The following is a 13,543-nucleotide window of genomic DNA, read 5'->3' as shown; positions in this document are numbered from 1 at the left end:
CTGCTTCAAACAATGAAACATGGTAGAAGTGATGCTATGTGACTTCCAAGAATAGGTCTAAAAAGCCCTTTAGAAGTCTGAAAAGTTTCTGCATGATTCTCAGGACCCCTGCTCTGGAGAAAACTAACTGCCAAGTGAAAAATCCAACTATCTCAAGGCCACTCTGCTGGACAAACAGCATGTAAGTGCTCCACTTGACAGGTTCACCTGAGCTCCCAACAGGCAGCATCAACACTCAGCCCCATGAGTAAGCCATTGTAGATGACTAGCCCAGGAGAACCTTCAGATGACTATAGCCCCAGATGACATCTGATGAAAACTGTATGAGAAACCCCCAAGTTAGAACTGCCTTCCCAAATTCCTAACACTCAAAACCATGAGAAAAATTAAAGGTTATGTTTTTATACCACTAAATTTTCAGGTTATTTGCTATAGAGCAGTATTAGTTAAAATATATATATTTTAAGAATAAGCTATTTTGGAAAGAAAATGAAAAATCTGGGGAGCAACTTGAAATTAACTCACTGATTAAATAAAAACAGGAAGTTATGATTTATGGTTCACAAGAAAGCTTAATATTTAAAAATAAACATTCCCTTTGACAAAATAGGAGGCAAGGTATATAGATTAGCTAACCTAGGTGCAATCCAAGTTATAAAATAAAGAAGCAGATGCAGGTCTCCATCAGTCCTGGACTACGAGAAATGTGTGTGTGTGTGTGTGTGTGTGTGTGTGTGTGTGTGTGTGTGTGTGTGTGTATCTTAGAATCCTGGTTCTACAGAAAAGAATCAGTAAATAAAGAATAAATAGATCAGAAAATATAAAGTATCTTTAAAAATATAATTCCTATTTTCTATATGTATATTATTAAATTTCTTTAAGGATTGTAGGCTGCTTATATTAAAATAATAACAAAAGAGTTCTGGTTCTAGATGGCAAAGTAGGAAGATCCTGTCCACCTCCTCCCATGCACACACAGAATCTATATCTACATATAGAACAATTTCCTCTGTGTGTGTGTTGGCGGGGGGCGGGGGAGTAGAGGGGACCTAAAAACCGGCCTAGCAATTCCTACACATTGGGCAAATGAAAACACACACACACACACACACACTGAAGCAGGTAGGAGAGGCTGAGGCACAGTCTCATCATAAACCCACTGCCAGGATTGCAACCCACAATTGGGAGTGAACTCAAAACCTGGAGCTTCTCCCTAAGGAGGAAAGGGTTTGAACTCCACATCAGGTACCTCAACATTTAAGACCTGCACCTGAGAGACAATCCCCCAAAAAAACATCTAGCTTTGAAAACCAATAGGGCTTGCATTCATGAGACCCACAAGGTTATAAAGAAATGAGAAATTTTAAAAAAGAAGAAATGAGAAATAGCTCTTTTAAATGGCTCATTTAAACAGGTCACACGCTCAGATCGATTCACACTAGGGACCAGCATAGAAGCAGCCAACAGTGCCCAGATTTTATGTGAAAGAGGCATATTTGCTTATGTTAAAGTGTCAGCTGGAGGAGGAGACATCTAATTTAACACACACAGCTTCCAGGGATACTCTCAGAGATGGAAGCTGGCAGGTGCCATTTTCATGCTCTCCCTCTGCCATGCTCCAGCTCACTGGTAACTCCTGAAAAGGAGCTTACACCCTCCTCAGGAACACCGACTCTTCCAGCTGAGGCCCACAGGACAAATCTAGATCGCCTGGTGACAAATGGGGCTTGCACTTCAGGGTCCCACAGGACTGCAACCAAAGGAGAAAGAATTCTTACACAGCTACCACCCCCAGAGCACAAGAGGCAACAGACCAAGGTACCCAGTCTTTCTATAAAAGAGGCATATTAGCTTATCTTCATAGCTGTGGCCTGAGTGGCAGACTTCTACTTAAACACACATGTAAGGGCACACTTTAATCCTCTCCAGAGACCTCAGAGGTCAGGCGTTATTTTTATGTGCTCCCTCTGCCATAATCCGCAGTGCCAGTGTCTCCTGGAGGGGAGCTTATAATGGGTGTGATGCCCTGATTTATGTGGGTGCTACCTAGGGGACACTCCTTGATCACCCTGCTCTGGTGGGCAGCAGGGCTTTGTTCATGGGTCTCCTGGGACAGTAACAAATGGAGAGACAATTACTGGCCAGCTACCATTCCCAAAGCACTGCACAGAAAGCAGACTGAAAAACACATCCCAGTCTTTCTGTGAAAAAGGCCTATATGCTTGAGCTTCAGCCTGAAGTGCAAGCTTCTGGTTTGGACACATTCAAGGACGGAGGCCAAAGAATGCCATGTTTGTTCTCTACCTCTGCCCTGCTCTAGGTTGCTAATATCTCCCAGAAAGGAACTTGTACACTCCTTTGGCATTCCAACTTTTGACACTGTTGCACAGGGGACTACTCTAAATTGCCTGGCTATAATGGGCAGGCAGTCCGAAAAGACTATATATAATCGTATACTTTAGAAGTTGCTGAGAGTCTAATTTCTAATCAGCTTGCATCTAGGAGCTAACTGAGATCCTCCCCTTTGGAACAATGACAGGTAATGTCACATTCTCTACTACTAAGAGCCACTAAAAGTAAAGTGACTTCCATATGCAGGAAGTCCAGAGAGTTCCAAATAAGATGAACCAAAAGAGACATATAAAAGATACATTAAAATTTAAATGTCAAAAATTAAAGACAAAGAGAGAATCTTAAAAGGAGCAGGAAGAAAATGATTTGGTGCATACAAAGGAACCCCCATAATACTATGAGCAGATTTTTCATCAGAAACTTTGAAGGCAAAAGGTAATGGCATAATATATTTAAACTCTACAAAGTGGGTATAGAGGGAACACAGTTCAGCATAATAAAGACCATATATGATAAGTCCACAGTTAACATTATACTCAATGGTGAAAAACCGAAAGCTTTTCTTCTAAGATCAAGAACAAGACAAGGATGCTCACTCTCACCACTCTTATTCAACATATTGGAAGTCCTAGCCAGAGAAATTAGGCAAGAAAAATAAATAAAAGGCCTCTAAATGTGAAAGGAAGAAATAAAACTAACTACTTACAGATGACAATATTATATGCAGAGGGACTTCCCTGGTAGTCCAGTAGTTAAGACTCCACACTCCCAATGCAGGGGGCCCGGGTTCAATCCCTGGTCAGGGAATTTGATCCCCAATGCCACAACTAAGAGCCCACATGCCACAAATAAAAGAGCCCGTAAAAGATCCCGCATGCTACAACTAAAAGAGCCCACATGCCACCATGAAAATCATGCACATGGCAATGAAGATCCTGCATGCCGCAACTAAGACCTGGAGCAGCCAAATAAATAAATAAATAAAATAATGATATTATATGTAGAAAATCCTAAATACTCCACCAAAAACATTAGAATTAATAAAAGAATTCAGTAAAGCTGCATGATACAAAATCAATATATGAAAAATCTGTTGCACTTTCATACACTAATAACAAACTATCAGAGAAATTAAGAAAATAACCCCATTTACAATTGCATCAAAAAAATAAAATACCAAGGAATAAATTTAACCAAGGAGGTGAAAAAACTATACCCTGAAAACTATAAAACTCTGATGAATGAAACTGAAGACAACAAAAATAAATGAAAAGATACATCATGCTCATAGAGTGGAAGACTTAATATTGTTAAAATAACCATACTACCCCAAGCAATCTACAGATTCAATGCAATCCCTATCAAAATTCCAACGGCGGGACTTCCCTGGTGGTCCAGTGGGTAAGAGTCCATGCTCCTAATGCAGGGGGCCCAGGTTCGATCCCCGGTCAGGGAACTAGATCCCACATGCATGCCACAACTAAAAGTTTGCATGCTGCAACTAAGAGTCCACACACCACAACTAAGAAGTCTGCATGCCCCAACTAAGATCCAGTGCAGCAAAATAAACAGATAAATAAAATAAATAGTTTAAAAACTCCAATGGCATTTTTCACAAAATAAGACAAACAATGCTAAAATCTAAATTGAACCACAAAAGACTCTAATTAGCCAAAGCAATCTTGAGAAGAACACCAAAGCTGGAGGTATCACATTCCCTGATTTCAAACTATATTTTAGACCTATAGTAACCAATATGATATAAATAAAAGTATAATACAATAAACACAGATACATCAATCAATGGAACAGAATAGAGAATCCAGAAATAAACTCACATATATGTGGTGAATTAATTTATAACAAAGGAGCCAGGAATATACAATGGGGAAAAGAAAGTCTATTCAATAAATGGTTCTGGAAAACTGGACAACCACATGCAAAAGAATGAAACTAGAACACTAGATTATACCACTCACAAAAATTTAACTCAAAACAGATGAAAGAATTGAATGTAAGACCTGAAATTATAAAATTCCTAGAAGAAAATATAGGTGGTAAGCTCCTTGACATTGGTCCTGTGGATGATTTTTTTGGATCTGACACCAAAAACAAGGGCAACAAAAGCAAAAATAAACAAGTGGGACTACATCAAAATAAAAAGTTTGTGCACAGCAAAGGAAACAATTAACAAAGTGAAAAGTCAACCTACTGAATGGAAAAAAATATTTTCAAACTATATATCTGATAAGGGGTTAATATCCAAAATATATGAAGAACTCATTCAACTCAATAGAAAAAAAAATCCAACTTAAAAATGGGCAAAGGATCTGAATAGGCATTTTTCCAAAAGACATACAGATGGCCAACAGGAACATGAAAAGGTGCTCAACATCACTAACCATCAGGGAAATGCAAATCAAAATCACAATGAAATATCACTTCATGCCTGTTAGAATGGCTATTATCAAAAAGGCAGGAAATAACAAGTGTTGGCAAGCATGTGGAGAACAGGGAACCCTCATATATTGTTGGTGGGAATGTAAACTGGTGCAGCCTCTATGGAAAACAGTATGGAGATTCCTCAAAAAATTAAGAATAGAACTACCATATGATGCAGCTTTGGGTATTTATCCAAAGAATATGAAAACACTACTTTGAAAAGATATATGCACTTCTGTGTTCATCACAGCACTATATTACAATAGCCAAGATATGGAAACCACTTAAGTTCCATCAACAGATGAACAGTTAAAGAAGATGTGGTATATATAAACAGCGGGATACTATTTAGCCCTTCTAAAAAAGATGAAATCTTGCCATTTGCAACATGGGTGGACCTTGAGGGTATTATGCTAAGTAAAATAAGTCAGCCAGAGTAAGACAAATACTGTATGATTTCACTCATATTGTGGAATATAAAAAACTAACAAAATGACCAAACCAAAGCAAACATATAGATGACAAGAACAGAGTAGTGATTATAAGAGGGCAAGGAATTGAGGAGAGGACTAAATAGGAGGGGCAACTTCATGATGACAGATGGAAACTAAATTTTTGGTGGTAAGCATGCTGTAATGTATACAGAAGTGGAAATGTAATATTGTACACGTGAAACATATAATGTTATAAACCAATATTACCTAAAAGAAATAAAGTAAATATATTTTTTTCTTGAGAAAATCAGGTAAACATGAGTAAGGAATGGGTACAAAAAGATGCCAAGGTGTGAAAAAAATAAAAATAGAATTACTATACAACTCAGGAATTCCACTTCTGGGTATTCATCCAAGAAAAAGAGAAACACTTACTTGAAAAGATATATGCACTCTTATGTTTGTTTCAGCATTATTTAAAATAGCCAAAATATGGAAACAACTTAAGTGTTCATTAATAGATGAATGTATAAAGATGATGTAATATGTGTACACACACATACACACATATATACCCAATGGAATATTATTCAGCCATAAGGAAGAATCAAGTCTTGCCATTTTTGACAACATGGATGAACCTAGAGGTTATTATGCTAAATAAAACAAGTCAGATAGAAAAAGACAATTACCATATGATTTCACTTATATATGGAATCTAAAAAACAAAATAAGTGAACAAATAAAACAAAACAGAAACAGACTCATAGATACAGGGAAAAAAGCTGGTGGTTGCCACAGGGTAGAAAATTGCAGAGTAAGCAAAATAGATGAAGGGGATTAAGAGGTACAAACTTCCAGTTATAAAACAAATCAGCCATAGGAAGGTAATGTACAGCATAGGAAATACAGTCAATAATATTGTAATAACTTGTATAGCTACAGATGGTAATTAGACTTACCATAGTGATCATTCAAAATGTTTATAAATATTGGATCACTATAATGTACACCTAAAGCTAATATAATATTGTATGTCAATTATACCTCAATTTAAAAAAATCAATGTACCTGTGAAATGAGACAATAAAAATACATTAAAAATCACACACCAGAAAGTCAGAAATATTTTATGTCAATTTTTTGCAGGAAAATAATTTTTAGATGAGAACTAGTATTTATGGAATGCTTACTTTTTGCTAGACACTGAGTGAAGCCTTATATCCTTGAGGTATCTCAGCAAACTTCTTGGATAAACATGAACTATAATTATCAGGAAACTGAAGTCTAAAGAGGTTAAATAACTTGTGCAAGTTCACAGTGGTGGTTAGAGATATGAAAGAACCAAATAAAATAACTTAAAAACTCACTACGTGGGCTTAATAGTAGAATTAATAGGTCAGAGCAAAGAATCAGTAAACCTGAAGATATAATTATATGATATATAATATATATAATATATACAATTACCCAATTTGAATGATAGAGAGAAAACAGACTGAAAAAAAGAGGCAACAATTAAAGAGTTAACATTTGTATCACAGCTACGGAAGAAGAGAAGAAAAGAGAATAAGGCCGAAAAGATATTTGAAGAAATAATGGCTGAAAAATTCCCAAATTTGGTGAAAGGCAAATCTGTATAGTTTCAATTATGCTAAACGTCCAGAAAAGGCAAATCTGTAGAAACAAATACTAGATTTATGGTTCCATGAAGCAGAGGGTAGCAATGGGTGTGATTGCAAATGGAGATAAAGGTATTTTGTAAATTTTTATCTAGCAGTTCTAGGAATATATTTTACAGAACTATTCACACATGCAAAGATGTTCTTTGCAGCATTGCTTGTGATAATAAATATTTGGAAACTAATATTATTTAATAGAGGACATTTTAATAAATTATGGTACATCTATTAACAATTCAGATAGAAATGTAGAAAGAAACAGAATTTTTAAGATGAAAAAGTGAAGATGCAGATCATTGTGCATACCTCCATTAAGGTCCCTGTACCCTCTCCCTTTTAGAGTATAATTGCTTTAAATATTACTCTAAACACATTGAGAACCACATCAGAAAGTGTAATTTTTGCTTCAATGGTCTTGAATGTGGAGATTTGTACAAATCTCCAGATTCAAGACAGTGAATAAACTCCAAAGATGACAAACTCAAAAAAAAAAAAAAAAAAATCCACACCAAGACACATAATAACCAAATTTCAAAAAATCAAACACAAAGGGAAAAAATCTTGAAAGCAGCTAGAGATAAACAAAACATTATAGAAAATCAATGATTTGAATAACAGTGGATTTTTTTAAGCTCTTTATTGGAATATAATTGCTTCACACACTTGTGCCAATTTTTTGAGCAGTGGATTTTTCATCAGAATAATAGGGGCCATAGGGAATTGACACACATTTTTCACATGTTGAAAGAAAAGCACTCTCAACACAGAATTCTATTCCCAGTGAAAATATATTTCAAGAATGAAGGAGGAAATCTATCATTTCTTTCAGATGAAAGAAAATGAAGAGAATTTGTCATCAGCAGACCTTTAAAAATGGCTAAAAGTGGGTCTTCAACAGAAAAAAATTTTAAGAAGAAAAATTGAAATGTGAGGAAGAACAAAAGAAAGAGTAAAAATATGGATAGATATAATAGATTATTCTCATATGTTTTCTTTTTTTTTTTTTTTTTTTTTTTTTTATTTTATTTTTTTGGGGGGTACACCAGGTTCAATCAACTGTTTTTATACACATATCCCCATATTCCCTCCCTTCCTTGACGCCCCCACCTCGATTCCCCCCCACCCTCCCTGCCCCAGTCCTCTAAGGCATCTTCCAGTCCAACTCGAGGATGGAAGATGTCTCATATGTTTTCTAAATTATATTAGACCATTGAAGCAATATGTGACATTTTTTACTTAGTGTAATGTTTGTGAGGTCCATTCATGTTGCAACGTCTCAGTATTCCACGGTATGAATATACCATATTATTGTCTGTCCCTTTACTGGCTGATAAAGATTTGGGTTGTTTCCATTTTTTTATTATTATGAAAAATGATACTATGAACATTCCCAGGCAAGCATTTATGTTGACATATGGGTTTTTAAAATAAATTTATTTATTTACTGGCTGTGTTGCAGAGAACAGGGGCTACTCTTCATTGCGGTGAGCAGGCTTCTCATTACGGTGGCTTCTCTTGTTGCGGAGCACAGGCTCTAGAGCACGGGCTCAGTATTTGTGGTGCAGGGGCTTAGTTGCTCCAGGGCATGTGGGATCTTCCTGGACCAGGGATTGATTCTGTGTTCCCTGCATTGGCAGGCAGATTCTTAACCACTATGCCACCAGGGAAGTCCCCTACCTTTAGTTTTGAAACATATTATTGCTGGGTATAGAATTCTAGATTGACATTTATATCTTTAATCCAACTGGAATTTATGTTTACTATATAGAAATACAATTGATTTTGGTATATTGGTAATGTATTCTGCTGAAAGTGGTTATTAGTTCTACTACATTTTAAAAAGTCTTTTAGGATTTTCTACATAAAAGATCATGTCGCCTGCAAATAAAGTTTTACTTCTTTCCCATTCTAGCTGCTTTTTATTTCTTTTTATTCCATCAGTTTTCTGGCTAGAACCTCCAATACAATCTTGAATAAAAGTGGTAAGAACTGATACCCTTGTCTTATTCCCAATCATAAAAGCATCATCCTTTCCCCCACTAGATATAATGTTAGGTATAGATTTTTCACGAATGTCCTTTATTAGGTAGAAAAAAAGCCTTCTATTCCCAGTTTGTGAGACTGCTTAACTTAAATGGGTGTTACTTTGGTCAACATTTTTTACTCATCTAATGAGATGATCATGCAGTTCTCCCTTTATCCTACTACTACAGTGCATCATACTACTTGATTTTCAAATGTAAAAACAATCCTGAATTCTGGAGCTAAATCTCACCTGGTCATGGTATATGATTCTTTTTATATAGTTTAGGAGTCATACTGTGAATCTTTATTAAGGATTTTTGTTTTTACATTTAAGGAAGATAATGGTCTCTAGTTTTCTTTTCTTGTGAAATCTCTGTCTGGCTTTAGCATCTGGGTAATATCGTCCTCATAAAATGAGTTCCGAAGCATTCCCTTCTACATTTTGGAAGATTTTTGAAGAACTTTTTTTTTCCCCCAAGACCCAGGCAATGCCCCAGACCACTTAACTCAGAATCTCTGAGAGGGAAGACCAAGGCTCAAGTGGATTTTAAAAAAAACATTTTTAACCTTTTATTTTTTCAACATGATTTGATATACATGTATATAATGAAGTAATTACTAGTCAAGCTAATTAACTTATCATCTCCTCACAGTTGTATTCTGAGTGATAAGAGCATCTGAAATATATTCTTTTAGCCTATTTCCAGTACTCACTACAGTATTATTAACTACAGTTAACATGCTGTACATCAGCTCTCTAGACTTACTCATTCTACATAACTACAACTTTGTACTCTTTGATAAACATTTCCCCGTTTCCCTCATCCTCCAGTCCCTGATAATCATCTCTGTTTCTATGAGTTCAAATTTTTTACATTCATATATAAGTGGAATCATGCAGTATTTACCTTTCTGTGCCTAGCTTATTTCATTTAGCATAATGTCCTACAGTTTCATCCATATTATCACAAATCTCAATATTTCCTAATTTTTTTAAGGCTGAATGATATTCCATTGCATATATGCCACATTTTCTTTATCCATTCATGTGTCGATTCCATCGTTGGAATCTTAGGTTGATTTCATGTCTTGGCTATTGTGAATAATGCTGCAACGAACATGTGAGTGAGAATATTTCTTAGAGATATTGATTTATTTCCCTTGGATATATACCCAGAAGTGTGATGCTTGATTAGACAGCAGTTCTATTTGTAATTTTTTGAGAAACCTCCATACTGTTTTCCATAATGGCTGTACCAGTTAACATTCCCACCAACAATGTACAAATGTTCCCTTTTCCCCACATCCTCACCAACACTTGTTACCTCCTTTCTAACAGGTGTAATGTGATATCTTATTGTAGTTTTGATTAGCATTTCCCTGATGATTAGTGATGTTAAGCATATTTTCATATACCTGTTGGACAGCTGTATATCTTCTTTTTAGAAATGTCTACTAAGGTCTTTTGCCTGCTATTGAGTTGTTTGGATTTCTTATATATCTTAGATACTAACCCCTTACCAGATATATGGTTCAGAAATATAGTCTCTCAATCCATAAGTTCTCTTCATTTATTTTTTTTTTACTGTTTTCTTATCTGTGAAGAACCTTTTTACTTTGATGCAATCCCATTTGTCTATTTTTGCATTTATTGCCTGTGCTTTCGGTGTCATATCCAAAATATAATTGCCCAGACCAATGTCAAGAAGCTTTTTCAGGGACTTCCCTGGTGGCACAATTGTTAAGACTCCACACTCACAATGCAGGGGGCCTGGGTTCGATCCCTGGCCAGGGAACTAGATCCCACATGCATGCTGCAACTAAGAGTTCACATGCCACAACTAAGGAGACTGTGAACCACAACTAAGGAGCCCACCTGCCACAGCTAAGTCCCAGCACAACCAAATAATAAATTTTTTTAAAAAAAGAAGCTTTTTCCCTATGTTTTATTTTGTTGTTTTACAGTTTTAGATCTTACATTTAAGTCTTTAATCCATTTTGAGTTGGTATTTGTTTATGGAGTCAGAAAGAGGTACAATTTCATTCTTCTGCAGGTGGATAACCAGTTTTCCCAACACCATTTATTGAAAGAGACTGTCTTTTTTCCGTTGTATGTTCTTGGCACTTTTGTCAAAGATCAACTGACCATTAATGTGTGGATGTATTTCTGAACTTTCCATTCTGTTCCATTTGTCTATATGTCTGTTTTTATGCCAGCATCATAACTACTTTAGCTTTGCAGTATGTTCTAAAATCAGGTAGTGTGATGCCTCCAACTTTTTTTTTTCCCAGCATTGCTTTAGTTATTCATGATCTTTTGTGGTTCCATGTAAATTTTAGAACTGCTTTTTCCTATTTCTGTGAAAAATGCCATTGAAATTTTGATAAGAATTGCACTGAATCTGTAGATCACTTTAGTAGTATGGACATTTTAACATTAGTCTTCCAATCCATGAACACAGACTATCTTTCCATTTATTTGTATCTTCTTTCATTTCTTGAATCAATGTTTAATAGTTTCCAGTGTACAGATCTTTCACCTTCTTGGTTAAATTTATTCCTGTTTTATTTTATTGTTTGTTTGTGATGCTATTGTAAGTGGAATTCTATCTTTAATTTCTTTTTCAGACTGTTCATTGCTAGTGTATAGAAAAACAACTGATTTTTGTTGATTTTGTATCCTGCAACTTAACTGAATTCATTTACTAGCTCTAACAATTTTTTAGTGGAGCCTTTAAGGTTTTCTATATACAGTTGATCATTGAACAACACAGGTTTGAACTGCACAGGTCCACTTACATGTGAATTTTTTTCAGTAAATATACAGTTGGCCCTCCATATTCATGAGTTCCACATTTGTGGATTCAACCAAGAACAGACTGTGTACTATGTTCACAATCTGATTCGTTGAATCCACAGATGCAGAATCCAGATACTCAGGGCTGACTATGGGACTTGAGCATCCACAGACTTTGGTATCCTCAGCAAGTCCTGGAACCAATCCCCCACAGATACCAAGGGACAACTATACAGGACCATTTCATCTGAAAATAGACACACCTTTATTATTGGGGTGTTCATGGGAAAAGCAAAGCAAGGCAGGGTGAAGAGCTTAGGATTGGTTAGTTTGAGTAATTTTTTGAAAGCTTTGGGCTACAGGTTGCGCATCATCTGATTCTAGGATAATTAAAGCAGAGGAATATTACCTTTTGGGGTGTATGGGCCAGATAAAGGAAGCCTGGCTCTGGATTTATTAGTTTTCATATCAAAGACATGCTCCAAGCTGGGCCTTATGCTATCTCTAAGAATTGGCTAGCCCTAGGAGGGAAAGTCTCTCCCACCTAAAAAGGATTTTTTAAAATGTCAAAACATCATAATATACAAAAAATTAAAAATATTTAGAATGCATTCATCTCAAAATATTTTCTAATTTCCCTTGTGATTTCCTCTTTGACCCACAGTTCATCTAATGTACATTTCTCATATTTCCTTGTGCTGTTGTTTCCTTAGTTTTATTATGGTTGGAAAATATACTTTATATGTTTTAAATAATTTTAAATTTATGAGACTTGTTTTACAGCATAGCATATAGTCTATCCTTGAAAAAGTTCCTTGTTTGCTTGGCAAGAATTTGTATTCTGCTGTTGTTGGGTAAAGTTATCAAGAGATGTCAGCAAGGCCTAGTTGGTTGGTAGTTGGTTGATGGTATTTTTCAAGCCTTATACATCCTTACTGATTTTCTCTCTGATTATTCTATCCATTATTGAGAGTGGGACATTGACGTCTTTAACTATTTTTGTGGAATTATTAAATGTTTTATTTCTTCTTTCAGTTGTTTTTCTTCATGTATCTTGGGGCCCTGTTGTTAGGTGCATATATGTTTATAATTGCTACATTTTCCTTTTTTTTAATTTCTTTTTATTACTTTTTATTTATTGGCTGTGTTGGGTCTTTGTTGCTGTGCATGAGCTTTCTCTAGTTGTGGAGAGCAGGGGCTACTCTTCATTGTGGTGTGCGGGCTCCTCATTGTGGTGGCTTCTCTTGTTGTGGAGCATAGGCTCTAGGCGTGTGGGCTTCAGTAGTTGCAGCACTTGGGCTCAGTAGTTGTGGCTCATGGGCTTAGTTGCCCTGCGGCATGTGGGATCGTCCTGGCCCAGGGCTGGAACCCATGTCCCCTACACTGGCAGGCAGATTCTTAACCACTGTGCCACCAGGGAAGCCCGTTATATTTTCCTGATTGACTTTTTTATCATGATAAAGTGTTCCCCTTTTTTCCTAGTAATTTTTTTGTCTTTATATCTGTTTTGCCTGATATTAGCATAGCCACTCCAGCTGTCTTATAGTTATTGTTTGCATGGCATATCTTTTCCCATCCTTTTATTATTACTTTCAACTTATTTGCATCTTTGAATCTAAAGTGTTTCTTGCAGATAGTATATAGTCAAATCTTATTTTTTTAATCCAGTCTATAAATTTCTGCTTTTTGATTGGAGTCTTTAATCCATCCTTATTATTGACATGGTTGGAATTGCACCTCTGGTGTTGCTATTTGTTTTCTAATTGTCTCTTTTTTGATCTTCTATTCTTCCTTTAATATCTTCTTTTGTA

This window comes from Hippopotamus amphibius, chromosome 5, assembly GCF_030028045.1.
Source record: "Hippopotamus amphibius kiboko isolate mHipAmp2 chromosome 5, mHipAmp2.hap2, whole genome shotgun sequence".
Lineage (NCBI taxonomy): Eukaryota > Metazoa > Chordata > Mammalia > Artiodactyla > Hippopotamidae > Hippopotamus > Hippopotamus amphibius.
This window is presented reverse-complemented; position numbering follows the sequence as displayed.